We start from the raw sequence: 13,016 nt of genomic DNA, 5'->3' as shown, positions 1-13,016 counted from the left end.
CTCTTCCCGATACCTTCCCGTGTGGTTCTACTTGCTCAGGACCTCCCTGCTAAAGATTCTCGTCCTTGTCCTCAATCATTGTCCCGACAGCTTCTGGGACAGACAGGGGATCCAGACGTTCCCTGTGCTGGGGGAAAGGGAACCTCAGAAAGGAGAATGGGGGTGGGGAGGGGGAAATAAACTGAATTAAATGCTGGGGAGATTAAGAATCAGGAGCTGAATCCTGCCCCCCAAATCGTTCTTCAGAAGACAGAGAGGAGGGAACCAATTTTGCCTCCACATATCATCCGAACACTCAGAGGGAACAGAGCTACTGCCAGGTGCCACTCAGGATGGGTGGGAAGCCATGCATGAGGTCTGCCAAGAGGATACAACATTCTGACCTGGGTGAGATGAGGCAGAGATGCGAATGGGGCTTTTGTGGGAATTCTAGCTGTTTACGTCAACGATGGATGGTTTCTGTATCACTTTAACCAATTCCTCACCTGTGAGGGTGTTCCTCAGGGTCACACTTTCCTCAGAGTTCTGAAAGTCTGGGACCCACAGCTCTTTTCTCCGTTTCCTCCAGGAGATCATGTTGGGCTTGGGAATTGGAAAATCTGCTCCCAAGGAAGAAAACAGGCAAGATCAAGGCTTCACAGTTGCGTAGCACCTTACATTTGTCTTTGTTGAATTTCATTTTGGCTGTAGCCCCGTTCTCCAATTTATCAAGATCCCTCTGAATTTTAGCTCTGTCCTCCAAAGTATTTGCAATCCTCCCTAGCTTTGCATTGTCCGCAAATTAGATCCATACGCTCTCTATTTCTACATCCAGGTCATTAATAAAAGATGTTAAATAACACCGGAACCAGAACAGATCCCTGTGGAACCCCACTTGAGACCTCCCCACAATCGGACAGCATTCTATTAATAGTTACTCTTTGTTTGTGGGTATTTAACCAATTATGAATCCATACATCATCCATGTATGATGGTAGTTCTGCTGAGCCCACATTTCTCCAGCTTACCTGTCAGAATGCCATGTGGCACTGGGTCAAAAGCCTTGCTAAAGTCCAGGTATATTATGTCCACCACATTCCCCCATCCACCCAACTAGTTACCTTGTCAAAGAAAGAAAGAAAGCTGGTTTGGCAGGATTTGTTCTTGGTAAATCCATGCTGGCTGCTAGTGATCACCCCTTCATCCTCCAGGTATTTGCAAATTGAATGTTTTATACATTGCTCTAGTAGCTTCCCAGGTACTGAAGTCAGGTTCCCCAGCTCCTCCTTTTTAATGATGGCCACTACATTAGCCCTTCTCCAGTCTTCCGGGACCTCTCCTGTTATCCATGAATTTGCAAATATTATTGCCAGCGACTGAAATTTCTGCAGCTAATTCCTTCAGCACCCTGCGGTGAATAACATCAGGCCCCATTGACTTGAATTGATTCATATTAGTCACAAGATCTATAACAAGCAACAGAGAGTCCTGTGGCACCTTTAAGACTAACAGATGTATTGGAGCATAAGCTTTCGTGGGTGAATACCCGCTTCGTCAGATGCAGTGGGTATTCACCCACGAAAGCTTATGCTCCAATACATCTGTTAGTCTTAAAAGTGCCACAGGACTCTCTGTTGCTTTTTACAGATCCAGACTAACACAGCTATCCCTCTGATACTAAAGATCTATAACGTGTTCTCTATTTATCTCGATCTGCATACTATTGTCTATAGTAACTTTGCTAGTCATCCAGTCCTGTTATTTTTTGTGAGAAGACAGAAGCAAAGTAGGCATTGAGCAGCTCTGCCTTCCCATCATCTTCCGTTACCAACTCACCTTCTCCATTGAGCAGTGGACCCACATCGTCCCTGATCTTTCTTTTTGTCTGACATATTTGTAGAATCCCTTCTTGTTGTCTCTAACATTCCTTGCCAGCTGTAACTCCTCCTTTGCCTTGGCTTTCCTGATTTGGTCCCTACACGCTCACGCTGTTCCCATGTGTATAGTTCCTTGGTGACATGCCCCTCCTTCCATTCCCTGTATGTATCCCTTTTGGCTTTTAGATAGCTAAAAAGCTTCTTGTTCAGCCCCATTGGCCTCCTGTGGCTCTTCTTATATTTCCTCTGCATGGGAATAGCTTGATGTTGAGTATCTAGTATTACATCTTTTAGGAACTGACAGCCCGCTTCGACTACCTTTCTTCCCAATTGGTCTCTCCATGGGACCTTGCCTATTATTTCTCTGAGTTGGCTGAAATCCACCTTTCTGAAGTCCAGTGTCCTTGGTTTGCTGGTCCTCCTTTCCTTAGGATCTTGAATTCTATCAGATCATGATCATTTCTTCCCAAGTTCCTGACCACCTTCAGGTTCGCAACTAATTCATCCCTGTTGGTCAAAACCAGATCCAAAAGGAATGACCCCCTAGTTGTTTCCTCAACTTTCTGAATCAGAAAGCTGTCCCCTACACATGCTAAGAAGTTGCAGGACACACTATGTTTTGCTGTATTAGTCTTCCAGTAGATATCAGGGAAGTTAAAATCCCCCATCAGTACTGACTCACGTGTTAGCTAATCCTATTACCTGCTTGGAAAATGCCTCATCCACTTCCTCTTCCTGATTTGGTGAGCTATAATAGACCCTCCACCATAACATTGCTATTGTTCTTTTCCCTTTTTATCCTCACCCACATACCCTCAATTAGTTAGTTAGTACAGTGCTTCTCAACCAGGGGTATGTGACCCCCCCTGGGGGTATGCAGAGGTCTTCCAGGGGGTACATCAACTCATCTAGGTATTTACCTAGTTTTACAACAGGCTACATAAAAAGTACTAGCGAAGTCAGTACAAACAAATTTCATACCGACAATGACTTGTTTATACTGCTCTATATACTGCACACTGCAATGTAAGTACAATATTTCCAGTGGATTTATTTTATAATTATATGGTAAAAATGAGAAAGTCAGCAATTTTTCAGTGTCAGTGGGCTGTGATCCTTTTGTATTTTTATGTCTGATTCTGTAAGCATGTCATTTTTAAGTAAAGGGAAACTTGGGGTATGCAAGTCAAATCAGATTCCTGCAAGGGGTACAGTAGTCTGAGAGCCAGTACATTAGTATATATCACCTATGCATATAGCTAGCTAAACACTCATACAGTCCCCTGCACTCCCATAGACTGTGTATAGACCCAACATCCCTATACATATACAACTCCTTGCAGTTCTGCAGCACCTTCACATGCTCGCATCTGGCAACCTGCTACTGAACAGGAAAGGAGACTGCTGGCAGAGGGGGCAATCCCCCAATAGAGCATGTAGCCCCCCATCCTGGAGAAATAATCAATAATGACTCCTGCATATGCACATAGCATAGCCCACACATTGGTAGCACAGACACCATGGCCTATGGAGCCTACTAATGCACTGAGGACATCTGGTACATTTCTACAGCACATATAGCCACACAGCCCCTGGTACCCCTCCACAGTCACATACACAGGCATCTCCTACACCTCTATGACACATACTAAGGACAAGAGGCAAGGGCAAGAGATCTCTCTTCCCGTGTGAGTGCATGCATAGAAGTGCTCCAGCAAGGCACATCACCCTGTGTGTCTCTATTCCTATAGCTCCTATACACCTACCCACCTGAGATGCAGCAGTGTCTCCTATTTCTATAGCCCAGTGGCTCTCAGTGAGGGGTCTGGGGCTGGATGGGGGGCCGCGAGCAGGTTTCAGGGGCTCTGCCAAGCAGGGCCAGCGTTAAGTCTCGCTGGGGCCCAGGACAGAAAGCCAAAGCCCCACTGCATGGGTCTGAAGCCTGGGGTCCTGAGCCCTGCCACACGGGGCTGAAGGGGAAACCTGAGCAATGTAGCTTTGCAGGGCCCCTTGTGGCATGGGGCTCTGGGCAATTGCCCCACTTGCTACCCCCTAACGCTGGCCCTGGCTTGTATACAGGGCTGGCGCAACCCATTAGGCGACCTAGGTGGTTGCCTAGGGCACTACAATTTGGGGGGCGGCGACCGCAGCGGTATTTCAGCGGTGGGACCTTCCGCCGCCTCTGTGGGGGGCGGCATTTTGGGGCGGGACCTTCCGCCGCCTAGGGTGGCAGAAAAGCTGGTGGCGCTCCTGCTTGTATATGCAGAAAACCAGTTGTTGTAGCATAGGTGGGCCGTGGAGTTTTTACAGATTGTTGGGGGGAGAGGGGCTCAGAAAGAGAAAGGTTGAGAACCCCGGCTCAGCAGATACTCACATTCATGAGTTCCCAGTTCCTTTAAAAAGCTGAGGGGGAGGTTTCTGAAAAAGAGCTAGTGTGCCGTATTCGCCAGAGGCTGCTTCGCTCTCTATGGTCCTTACCTAGCCCCCAAAACCTAGTACCTGAGCACCAGTTTAAAAAAATTATTTATCCTCCCAATACCCCCAAGTGACAGGAGAGCACCATTCATGTGGGAAACTGAGGCACAGAGCCGTTAAGCTCTGGTTTATACTAGAGGAGTTACACTGGTATCATAATGTCACCTAGGGGGCGCGATTTTTTAACCTATATATTTATGCTGCTATAAACGCTACCATGGATGCAGCCATACCCCAAGAAGCCCCAACCCAGCACAGGCCGGTTAACTTCCCACACCTAACCTAGCTCCGCATTTATTTCTCCTGCGGCCTCCCCACATTAGTCTCCCCCCGCCATTGTCCCATTCCCAGGGGCACTCGCTCTCCCATAGCTGGATCAGTTCTTACCTGCAGGCTCCGGCTCAGTGGCTGGTGTCGGCAGAGCCCCAGGCCTGTCCCGGGGGCTGGTTCCAGCCCCCGCAGAAAGTGCCCCCGGCTGGGCGCAGGGGGCGGGGGGGGGTTAATGCAGGTCTCTCCCCGCACACACCCCGCTGGGGAGCAGCAGCGGCTCAGCCCGGGCTCCCGGCTCACAATGGAGGCAGCAACAACTTCAAACAGCTCGGGTTAGGAGCAACTGCAATGCAGGAGCCGCAGTCTCTCATCCCTGTTATTACAATTATTCATTATTATGATTATTTGTAAAGCAGACGCACCTAGGAGCCCATATCTCTGCCTCCCCCTGCCAACACAGATACAACCCACCGCTCTCAGCTGATCCAGCCCCTTCCTGTGCCCCTCGACACCAACCCGGGCCGCAGCCCTCCCTGGGTCTGGGACAGGCTGCAAGCAATGCCCAGAGCACTTACCTGCAGAGATTAGGGGTTCCCTGGAGGAAGGTGGCGTGTGAAAAGGACTACAGCCCCCCCCCCGACATCCCCCATCCCCCTGCTCACCCCCACAGGCTGCAGAACAATCAGATCCTTCCAAAGGGGGGGCGGGGGGAGATGTGCAGGGATCCGAGCATGCTCAGTAACATCTGCTGAAGCCTCCTGCCCTCCGTATCTGCTCCCTGCTATACAGTACATGGGAGCTAAAGGGGGAGGGGAGGGATGCGCAGAATTTGTGCACGGGGCAAGACATGCCCAGAGGAGGATGAAGTAGGTGGAGGGAGGCAGCGCTTAATCGTGCCAGGGCTTGCCGGGCTGAGCTCTGGCACCTCTAGGCTTGGCAGTTCCTAGCCCTGGCACTTCTGGGCTGGGCAGTTTGTAGTCCTGGCACCTCTGGGCTTGCAGGTTTCAGCCTTGCCTCTTCTCCCCCACTGCCACACTCCCTGTTCGTCCCCTTAACAATAGCCCTCATGACTCCATGTAAGTCCCTGCACTGTTCCTGCATCCTCTGCCCAGCTTCTCATCAGAGGAGCCCACTCCACACTGCACTCCTCTGTGAGGAGGGATGGGGAGGGAGAGCCTGTCTGTGTTGGACAGGCAGAGAGACAGGAAGCCCCTGATTTAACAACACGCATGAGCTGCCACCTTTACAAATAAATGAACAGAAAGATTGCACCAGGTCAGTTCAGACAGAGGTGGCAATAGACCCCACTGGTGAATTCCAGCCCCACTGAAATTGATGTTTTTTTTCAAACAGGCTTCAAGGGAGCCAGGATTTTACTCCAGATCACCAATCTGCTAGAGCTAGATTTTAGCCACTCGGCCAGGCTGCCTTTCAGATTGATTGTTCCACAAATAAGTGCTTTTGGGAGCCTACCTCTCTAACCAGTACACCACACCATCTTCCCAGAGCCAGGGATAGCATTCCTGATCTCTGATTTTCTACTGCCATGGCTGCTGCTGCTGGGTGTATCTATTTTCCAAACGTCCACGTGAGGCTATGGCATGTTTCAGGAGACGAGTGATGAGACAGACCCCTTCACAGAGGATCCCTACAGCTGATGGGTTATGGTGTCACAGCTAAATATGACTGGTTGTTCTTGGTGCTGTTACTTTTGATTGGTGCAGGACAAACTTTGGGCTCCTGGGACCTCAGCACTGTTAAAGCAGATGAACTTCCCAAATGCATGGAACACATGATAGTCAAATGCTACCAGGGTGCATGTGGGGAATGGGCATCAACCATGGGTCTTGCTGGGTGGTTCTTCATTTATCTGTGGTATCCACCTCTGGCAGTGAGAGTCTGGTAAATACCTTGAGCCCTATTCCTACCTGTTGGGGCTGGGCAAATCTGGGGCTGGAAATTTGGCTTCAGGATGAACCCCCCAGCAAGTCCCTGAAAATCCCCTACCTGAGTTGTCTCCACTGCAGCCACTGGGAGGAACAAACGGTCAGGAGCTAAACATGAACGTTATGCTGGCACCTGTTGGGGTGAGAAGGGGATTTGGGAGACTTCAGAAGGGACTTTCAGGGTTACAGTGACAAGCCAGCTTTCATGGAGCACCATATATTTATTTTAGGACAAAAACATTACAGAGAACACATATCATAAAACAACCACCAGTCTGTGTGCATGCTAGCTTATTGGCTATCAGACCTCTTCCACAGGGAGACCCTCTTAGCTTTCCAGTCCTTCCAGCGGGGTTTTGCCCTCTTGGCTACTATCTCATAACAAGGGATTTCCATCAGTTCAGACTGGCCCTTTATACCACAAGCTCCTTTGACTCCTGGGCCTCTTGAACCTGGTCTGAGCCAGTCTATGCAATTCAGCCCAGGAGGTGGTGCTGCTCTTGGGCTGTTTACTTGCCCTGGGATCTTCAGTAATTAACCACCACTGCATTTAGTTCCTGGAGAAGCTCAATTATCCTCCCCTATGGCGCAATCTTATAATCCCTACTTCCCAAAGGTACATACAACATTTACAGATACAAAATGCCAATGGCACATATCATTACAATAGTCTTTTATGTTTCCATGCTACCAAGGTCTTGCATCTGTCACGGAGGGTGTTAGATTAAAGCCACCTCCTCCAGTCTCCTGCTGCAGGATTAACGAAAAGCGATTCTTTCGTCAGCCTCAGGATTTGAGTACCTGCATTATTAATTCGATCTGAAATCGATGATCCAAAAAAACCCCCAGCATTGTTAATCCAGTGATGTATTGACTCAATCTCAGTTGTAAATTTGAAACAATACCATGATCAACTCCGTCTGAGTTTAGTGAAGTTATAATAGTTTTAGCCTCAGTTATGTGTTTGTTTAATCTACATATTTGCTTGATTATATTTTCTGATAAAACCCATGCAAAGTACATAGCACTCACTTGTTTTTTTTCAAATTGCCACATGGTTCAGAAACATGAAGAAGAAGGTAAATTAGCTGAGTTCTCTGAGAGCTGCATGGCCCTCTCCTGAAATTAAACCTTTAGCCCTCACAAGAGATGTCAGCAGAAGGGCTGGGGAGTAAGTGATTCCTCCTCAGGAAGGAAACTGAACAGGTCTGGGGAACTTTTCCCCTGGCCCTAGAGCCCAAAAATGAAGGAAATTTTTGGGGGACCAGAACAGACCAGGAATGTTTTATTAGGGCAAAAAAGAAACCTACTGAGGTAAAAAGGTCAAAGATTTCCTGAAACTTGAAACAGACCCATGAGAGCCCATCTCCCACACCCTCTGTCCACAGAGGAGGGGAGAATCCCTTCCTGGGAAGCTATTTCAGCATAATCCTCTGCCTGAAAACATGGACAAGGAACTCTAGCTAACTCAGGAAAACCATCCCCCAACAGAGAGAGCTGGGAAGAGACAGGAATGTCAGAGACTAATACAATACAGTAATAATAATGACATTTTCCCTCTCTTGGCACCTCTGTCCTCCTGAGCCACTGAACACCCCGTGATCAGCAACCCCTCACGACTCCACATGGAGGTGGGCATCTGCTATTATCCTCATTGTAGAGATGGGAGGAACAGACCCACAGAGAGGAAAGGAAGTGAGTGAACCATGGTTGCACAAGGGACACTAGAGGAACTGGGTATCGAACCCAGGAGCCCTGACTGCCAGGCTCTCTGCCCTCGCTCCACTCAGATTTGAGACGAGATCCCAGGAGTCCAGAGAACCGATAGCCCCTGCTCTATTACACCATCCTGCCCACACTGGGACAGCGGAATCCTTTCGGGGGAATGTATTCCTATGAGTTTTCCGGTCTCTGTCCCCTGCCTCCCTGCAGCTGCAGAGACATCAAATAAATTGAGCATCACTCTGACATCCTGTCGCTTCAGATAGGCAGCTCTTGCTATTTTATAACTAACTGTAAGTAAGCAAACAAGACATGAGAAGTAATTCTTCCACTTTATTCCAGTTGAGGCCTAATCAGCATGTGCTCTGGGTGCCACATTTCAGGAAAGATGTGGACAAATTGGAGAAAGTCTAGAGAAGGGCAACAAAAATGATTAAAGGTCTAGAAAACATGACCTATGAGGGAAGATTGAAAAAACTGGGTTTGTTTAGTCTGCAAAAGAGAAGACTGAGAGGGGCATGAGAACAGTTTTCAAGTACTTAAAAGGTTGTTACAAGGAGGAGGGAGAAAAATTGTTCTTCTTAACCTTTGAGGACAGGACAAGAAGAAATGGGATTAAATTGCAGCAAGGGAGGTTTAAGTAGGACATTAGGAAAAATCTCTTAACTGTCAGGGTGGGTACACACTGGAATAAATTGCCTAGGGAGGCTGTGGAATCTCCATCATTGTCTAACCTGCTCTTAAAAAAAAATCTCCAAACACCTGTCAGGGATGGTCTACTTGGTCCTGCCACGAGTGCAGGGGACTGGACTAGATGACTTCTCAAGATCCCTTCCAGTCCTATGATTTTATGAACTACAGTCCTGCAGGGCCCCTTGCTGCTCCCTTCAAAAACGTCCCCCTGCCCCCACCTTGAGGGGCCTTAGGAGCTGCAGGGACAACTCAGACAAACTACAAGGGGGATTTTTGTCTCTTCTCTACATTGGAAAGGGTGTGTGAAAGTCACAGAAATGTCTCCCCACTGATACCATCACCTGCTCCCCCCAGACCCTGAAATGACCCATCTACCAAGTACCCACCCAGTGTTTCCTCCTCCCCGGCCCCTAACCAACCACCCCCCACTGAAACCCAGACCAGCCACCAGCCTGCTTTCCCTACCCAGGCCATCCTCAGATGAAACCTGCTTCCAGAGGGCAGAGACCCATTGCCCCACAGGGAGAGCTCCTGAAACCTTCTATGCTGTGTGCACTTTCTGATGGGACTTCAGCGAATCCTTCCCCTTGTAGCTTTTCCCACAGACAGAACATTTATAGGGTGTCTCTGCTGAATGGATTCTCTGATGTCTAAGAACTCCCCAGCTCTGACTGAAGCTTTTCCCACATTCAGAGCAGTTATAGGGCTTCTCTCCTGTGTGGATTCGTCGATGTCTAATAAGTTGGGAGCTGTTACTAAACCTTTTCCCGCAGTCGGGGCATTTATAGGATCTCTCTCCGATGTGGATTCTCTGATGTACGATGAGGCTGAATCTTTGTTTGAAGCTTTTCCCACACTCGGGGCATTTATAGGGTGTCTCTCCTGTGTGGATTCTCTGGTGCGAAACCAGGTTTGAGCTTTGAGTGAAACTTTTCCCACACTCAGGGCATTTATAGGGCGTCTCTCCTGTGTGGAGTCTCCGATGTTTACTAAGGTCTGAGCTCCGCTTGAAGCTCTTCCCGCAGTCGGGGCACGTATAGGGTCTCTCCCCCGTGTGGATTCGTCTATGTGAAATAAGGGATGAGAAATTAGCAAAACATTTTCCACACTCAAGGCAGCTATAGGGCCTGTCTCCTGTGTGGACTGAGCGATGGGAAATAATGTCTGAGTTCCTCGTGAAGCTTTCCCCGCAGTCAGGGCATTTATAGGGCCTCTCCCTCGTATGGATTCTCTGATGTACCAGGAGGTTGGATATCTGAGCAAAGCTTTTCCCACACTCAGGGCAGTTATACAGTTTCTCTTTCATATGGACTCGTTGTTGGACCATGATTTCACTAGGATCCTCCAAACTTCTCGCTTGGCAAGTGGATTCATCCTGTCTCTTCCTTTGCTGGTTGCTCTTCTGCCTCTCTGACCTGCGCTGAGTCTCACGGCCTTCTTCTTGCTCAGGACTCAAGGAAACGTCCCCTTTGGATCTTCCCAATACTGTCCCACATGGTCCCACTTGCTCAGGACCTTCCTGCTGTGGATTCTCTTCCTGGTTCTCACTCACCATCCCATCACCTGCTGGGGAAGAGAATCCAGACATGAAATGTTTCCTCTGCCATGGAGAAAGGAACCCTCAGAAAGGGGAATGGGAAAGGGGGGAACAAACCAAAATAACTGCTGGGGAGACTGAAAAAAATCAGGAGCCAAATCCCCCGCCCTTACTTAAAAAAAAAAAAAAAATCTTCCCCAGAAGAGTGGAAGGGACCAATTCTGCCTCCACAGCCAATCTGAACACTTAATGGCAAGGGAGCGACCACCTGGCCTCAGGGTGGAAGGGAAGCCATAAGCAATACCTGCCATGAAGATATGATACCTGCTGAGGACTTGGGTGAGATGAGGCAGAATACTGGGGCGTGCACAGGGCCGGTGCAACCCATTAGGCGACCTAGGTGGTCGCCTAGGGCACTACAATTTGGGGGGCAGTGCCCGCGGCGGTATTTCAGCGGCGGGACTGTCTCTGTAGGGGGCGGCATTTCGGGGTCGGACCTTCCGCCGCCTAGGGCGGCAGAAAAGCTGGCAGCGCTCCTGGGCATGCATGAAGCCTTTATGGGAATCCCAGCCACTAACTCCAGTGACCGATAATTTCTGCATCCATTTCACCAACTCCTTACCTGTGTTCATGTTTTAAGGATCTTCCTTTCCTCAAAGCTCTGGAGATTTGGGATTCACGGCTCTGCCTCTGGTTCTGGCCAAGAAATCACATTACGTTTGGGAAACTGGAAAAATCTGCTCCACAGAAAGAAAAACAGATGAGACTAGTTAGTCGGAGACAGCATCATTTGCAGATGTCTTGACTGGGTGGGAAAAATATTCCTGGAGATCCTTTGGCGGGGTCAGATGGTTCCTGAGAGATGGGTGGGTCCCACAGGGAGCTCCACACACTGGGGGATGTTCTGACTCTGGCATGGAAGTTGTGCCACTTCTTACCCCTTTCTGAACCTGCCGTGACCAGAGCCCTATCCCGGCATGAACCCAATTCTGGGAAGGGAGGGACATGCAAAATCTGTGCACCTTGGTTTAAAAAAACAGTGAGGTACATACACCCCATCAGTCCCATTCCCTCCTACTTTAATATTGCTCTTAAACCAGAAAGTTTGGTCTCCAGAAAAAGTTTCCAAAAGAAGCCCATGTAGAATGCAAGGAGCACAGGACACGCGGTCTTGAAAACTGCTTAGGGCAGGGCTCGAACACACAATTCATGGGTCAGGGTCCATAACCACAGTATACCCCCCTGTCACTACCTGGAAAGCCTCTGGCTTCAACTGTGCACAGGTCTTGCTGCGCATGTGAATTTCACAGTGCTAAGTGCATCGCTTTGGCACATGCTGACCTGACGTTCCAGACTGTAATGTTAATAACTTTTTCAATGTGGCTTCCCCCAAAAGGGCACTGGGTGCCATGCGTGAGTTGAGATAAACCCCAGGTGACTGAGATCAATTTGAGGAGGGGTTAGTGCCCTAGGTGTGCAAAAAAACATGGTAGGTGAATGAGACTTGTGGTTTTTTTTGAGTAAAATATTGCTTTTTCGGGGGGGCTACTCAGGAAATCCTTGCTCAAATGATCCCAGATTTGAACACTATCACTACCCCAGTACCCATATGAGGCTCAGAAAATGTCAAGACAATCTGAAGATTGGTTGTATCGCTCTCAGAATACAGTAGAGCCTCAGAGTTATGAACACCAGAGTTACAAATAGACCGGTCATCCACACACTTCATTTGGAACTGGAAGTATGCACAATCAGACAGCAGCAGAGACAAAAAAAAAAAAAAGTAAATACAATACAGTGCTGTGTTAAATGTAAATTACTAAAAAAATAAAATAAAGGGAAAGCAGCATTTTTCTTCTGCATAGTAAAGTTTCAAAGCTGTATTAAAGTCAATGTTCAGTTGTAAACTTTTGAAAGAACAACCACAATGTTTTGTTCAGAGTTACGAACAACCTCCGTTCCCGAGGTGTTCATAACTGCGAGGTTCTACTGTAGCCCACTGTTAAACAGAAAATGACGCTCAACCTTCACTACAGCAGAGTTGTCAGTCTTCTATATTTCGGGTTAGTCGCTTTCAATTTTCATTTTGTTACAATACCGATGGATAACATTAAAATAAACATCAAAGCATATTTTCAGATTTTTATCTATTTACATTTTCAAATGGTATGAAATTGGGGGGTGGTCAGGCAATTATTTAAAGACTGCAGATGTTCAGATTCCAAAATGTAAAGCTTTCAAAACCCCTAAATTGTCAGCATCACACGTCAGAACAGACATAGTAAATATCCTTCAATCAACAAATCAAGCCTTGTTTTACTGTACATTCACTAGTCCATTTGTAACAAGCCCAATACAAAAGGCTACACCACTGGATTTTTCACTCTAAGAAGTTTTCAAACCATATTTTTCTTACTTTGGCTATTTGTAAATGTTGAGTATTATTGAGGGAAATATTTTTTCATTGGTTTGTGTCTGTGAAATAGATGTTTACTAACATTTATCAATAAATATGCA

The 13,016-nt window shown here is 47.8% G+C and overlaps 1 pseudogene; it reads right to left on the bottom strand.

Annotated features, from left to right (window-relative positions):
* Positions 1 to 13,016, bottom strand: part of LOC101933783 (zinc finger protein 850-like) — a 60,303-nt pseudogene that overhangs the window by 10,071 nt on the left and 37,216 nt on the right.

This window comes from Chrysemys picta, chromosome 12 (genome assembly GCF_011386835.1).
Source record: "Chrysemys picta bellii isolate R12L10 chromosome 12, ASM1138683v2, whole genome shotgun sequence".
Lineage (NCBI taxonomy): Eukaryota > Metazoa > Chordata > Testudines > Emydidae > Chrysemys > Chrysemys picta.
This window is presented reverse-complemented; position numbering and strand designations above follow the sequence as displayed.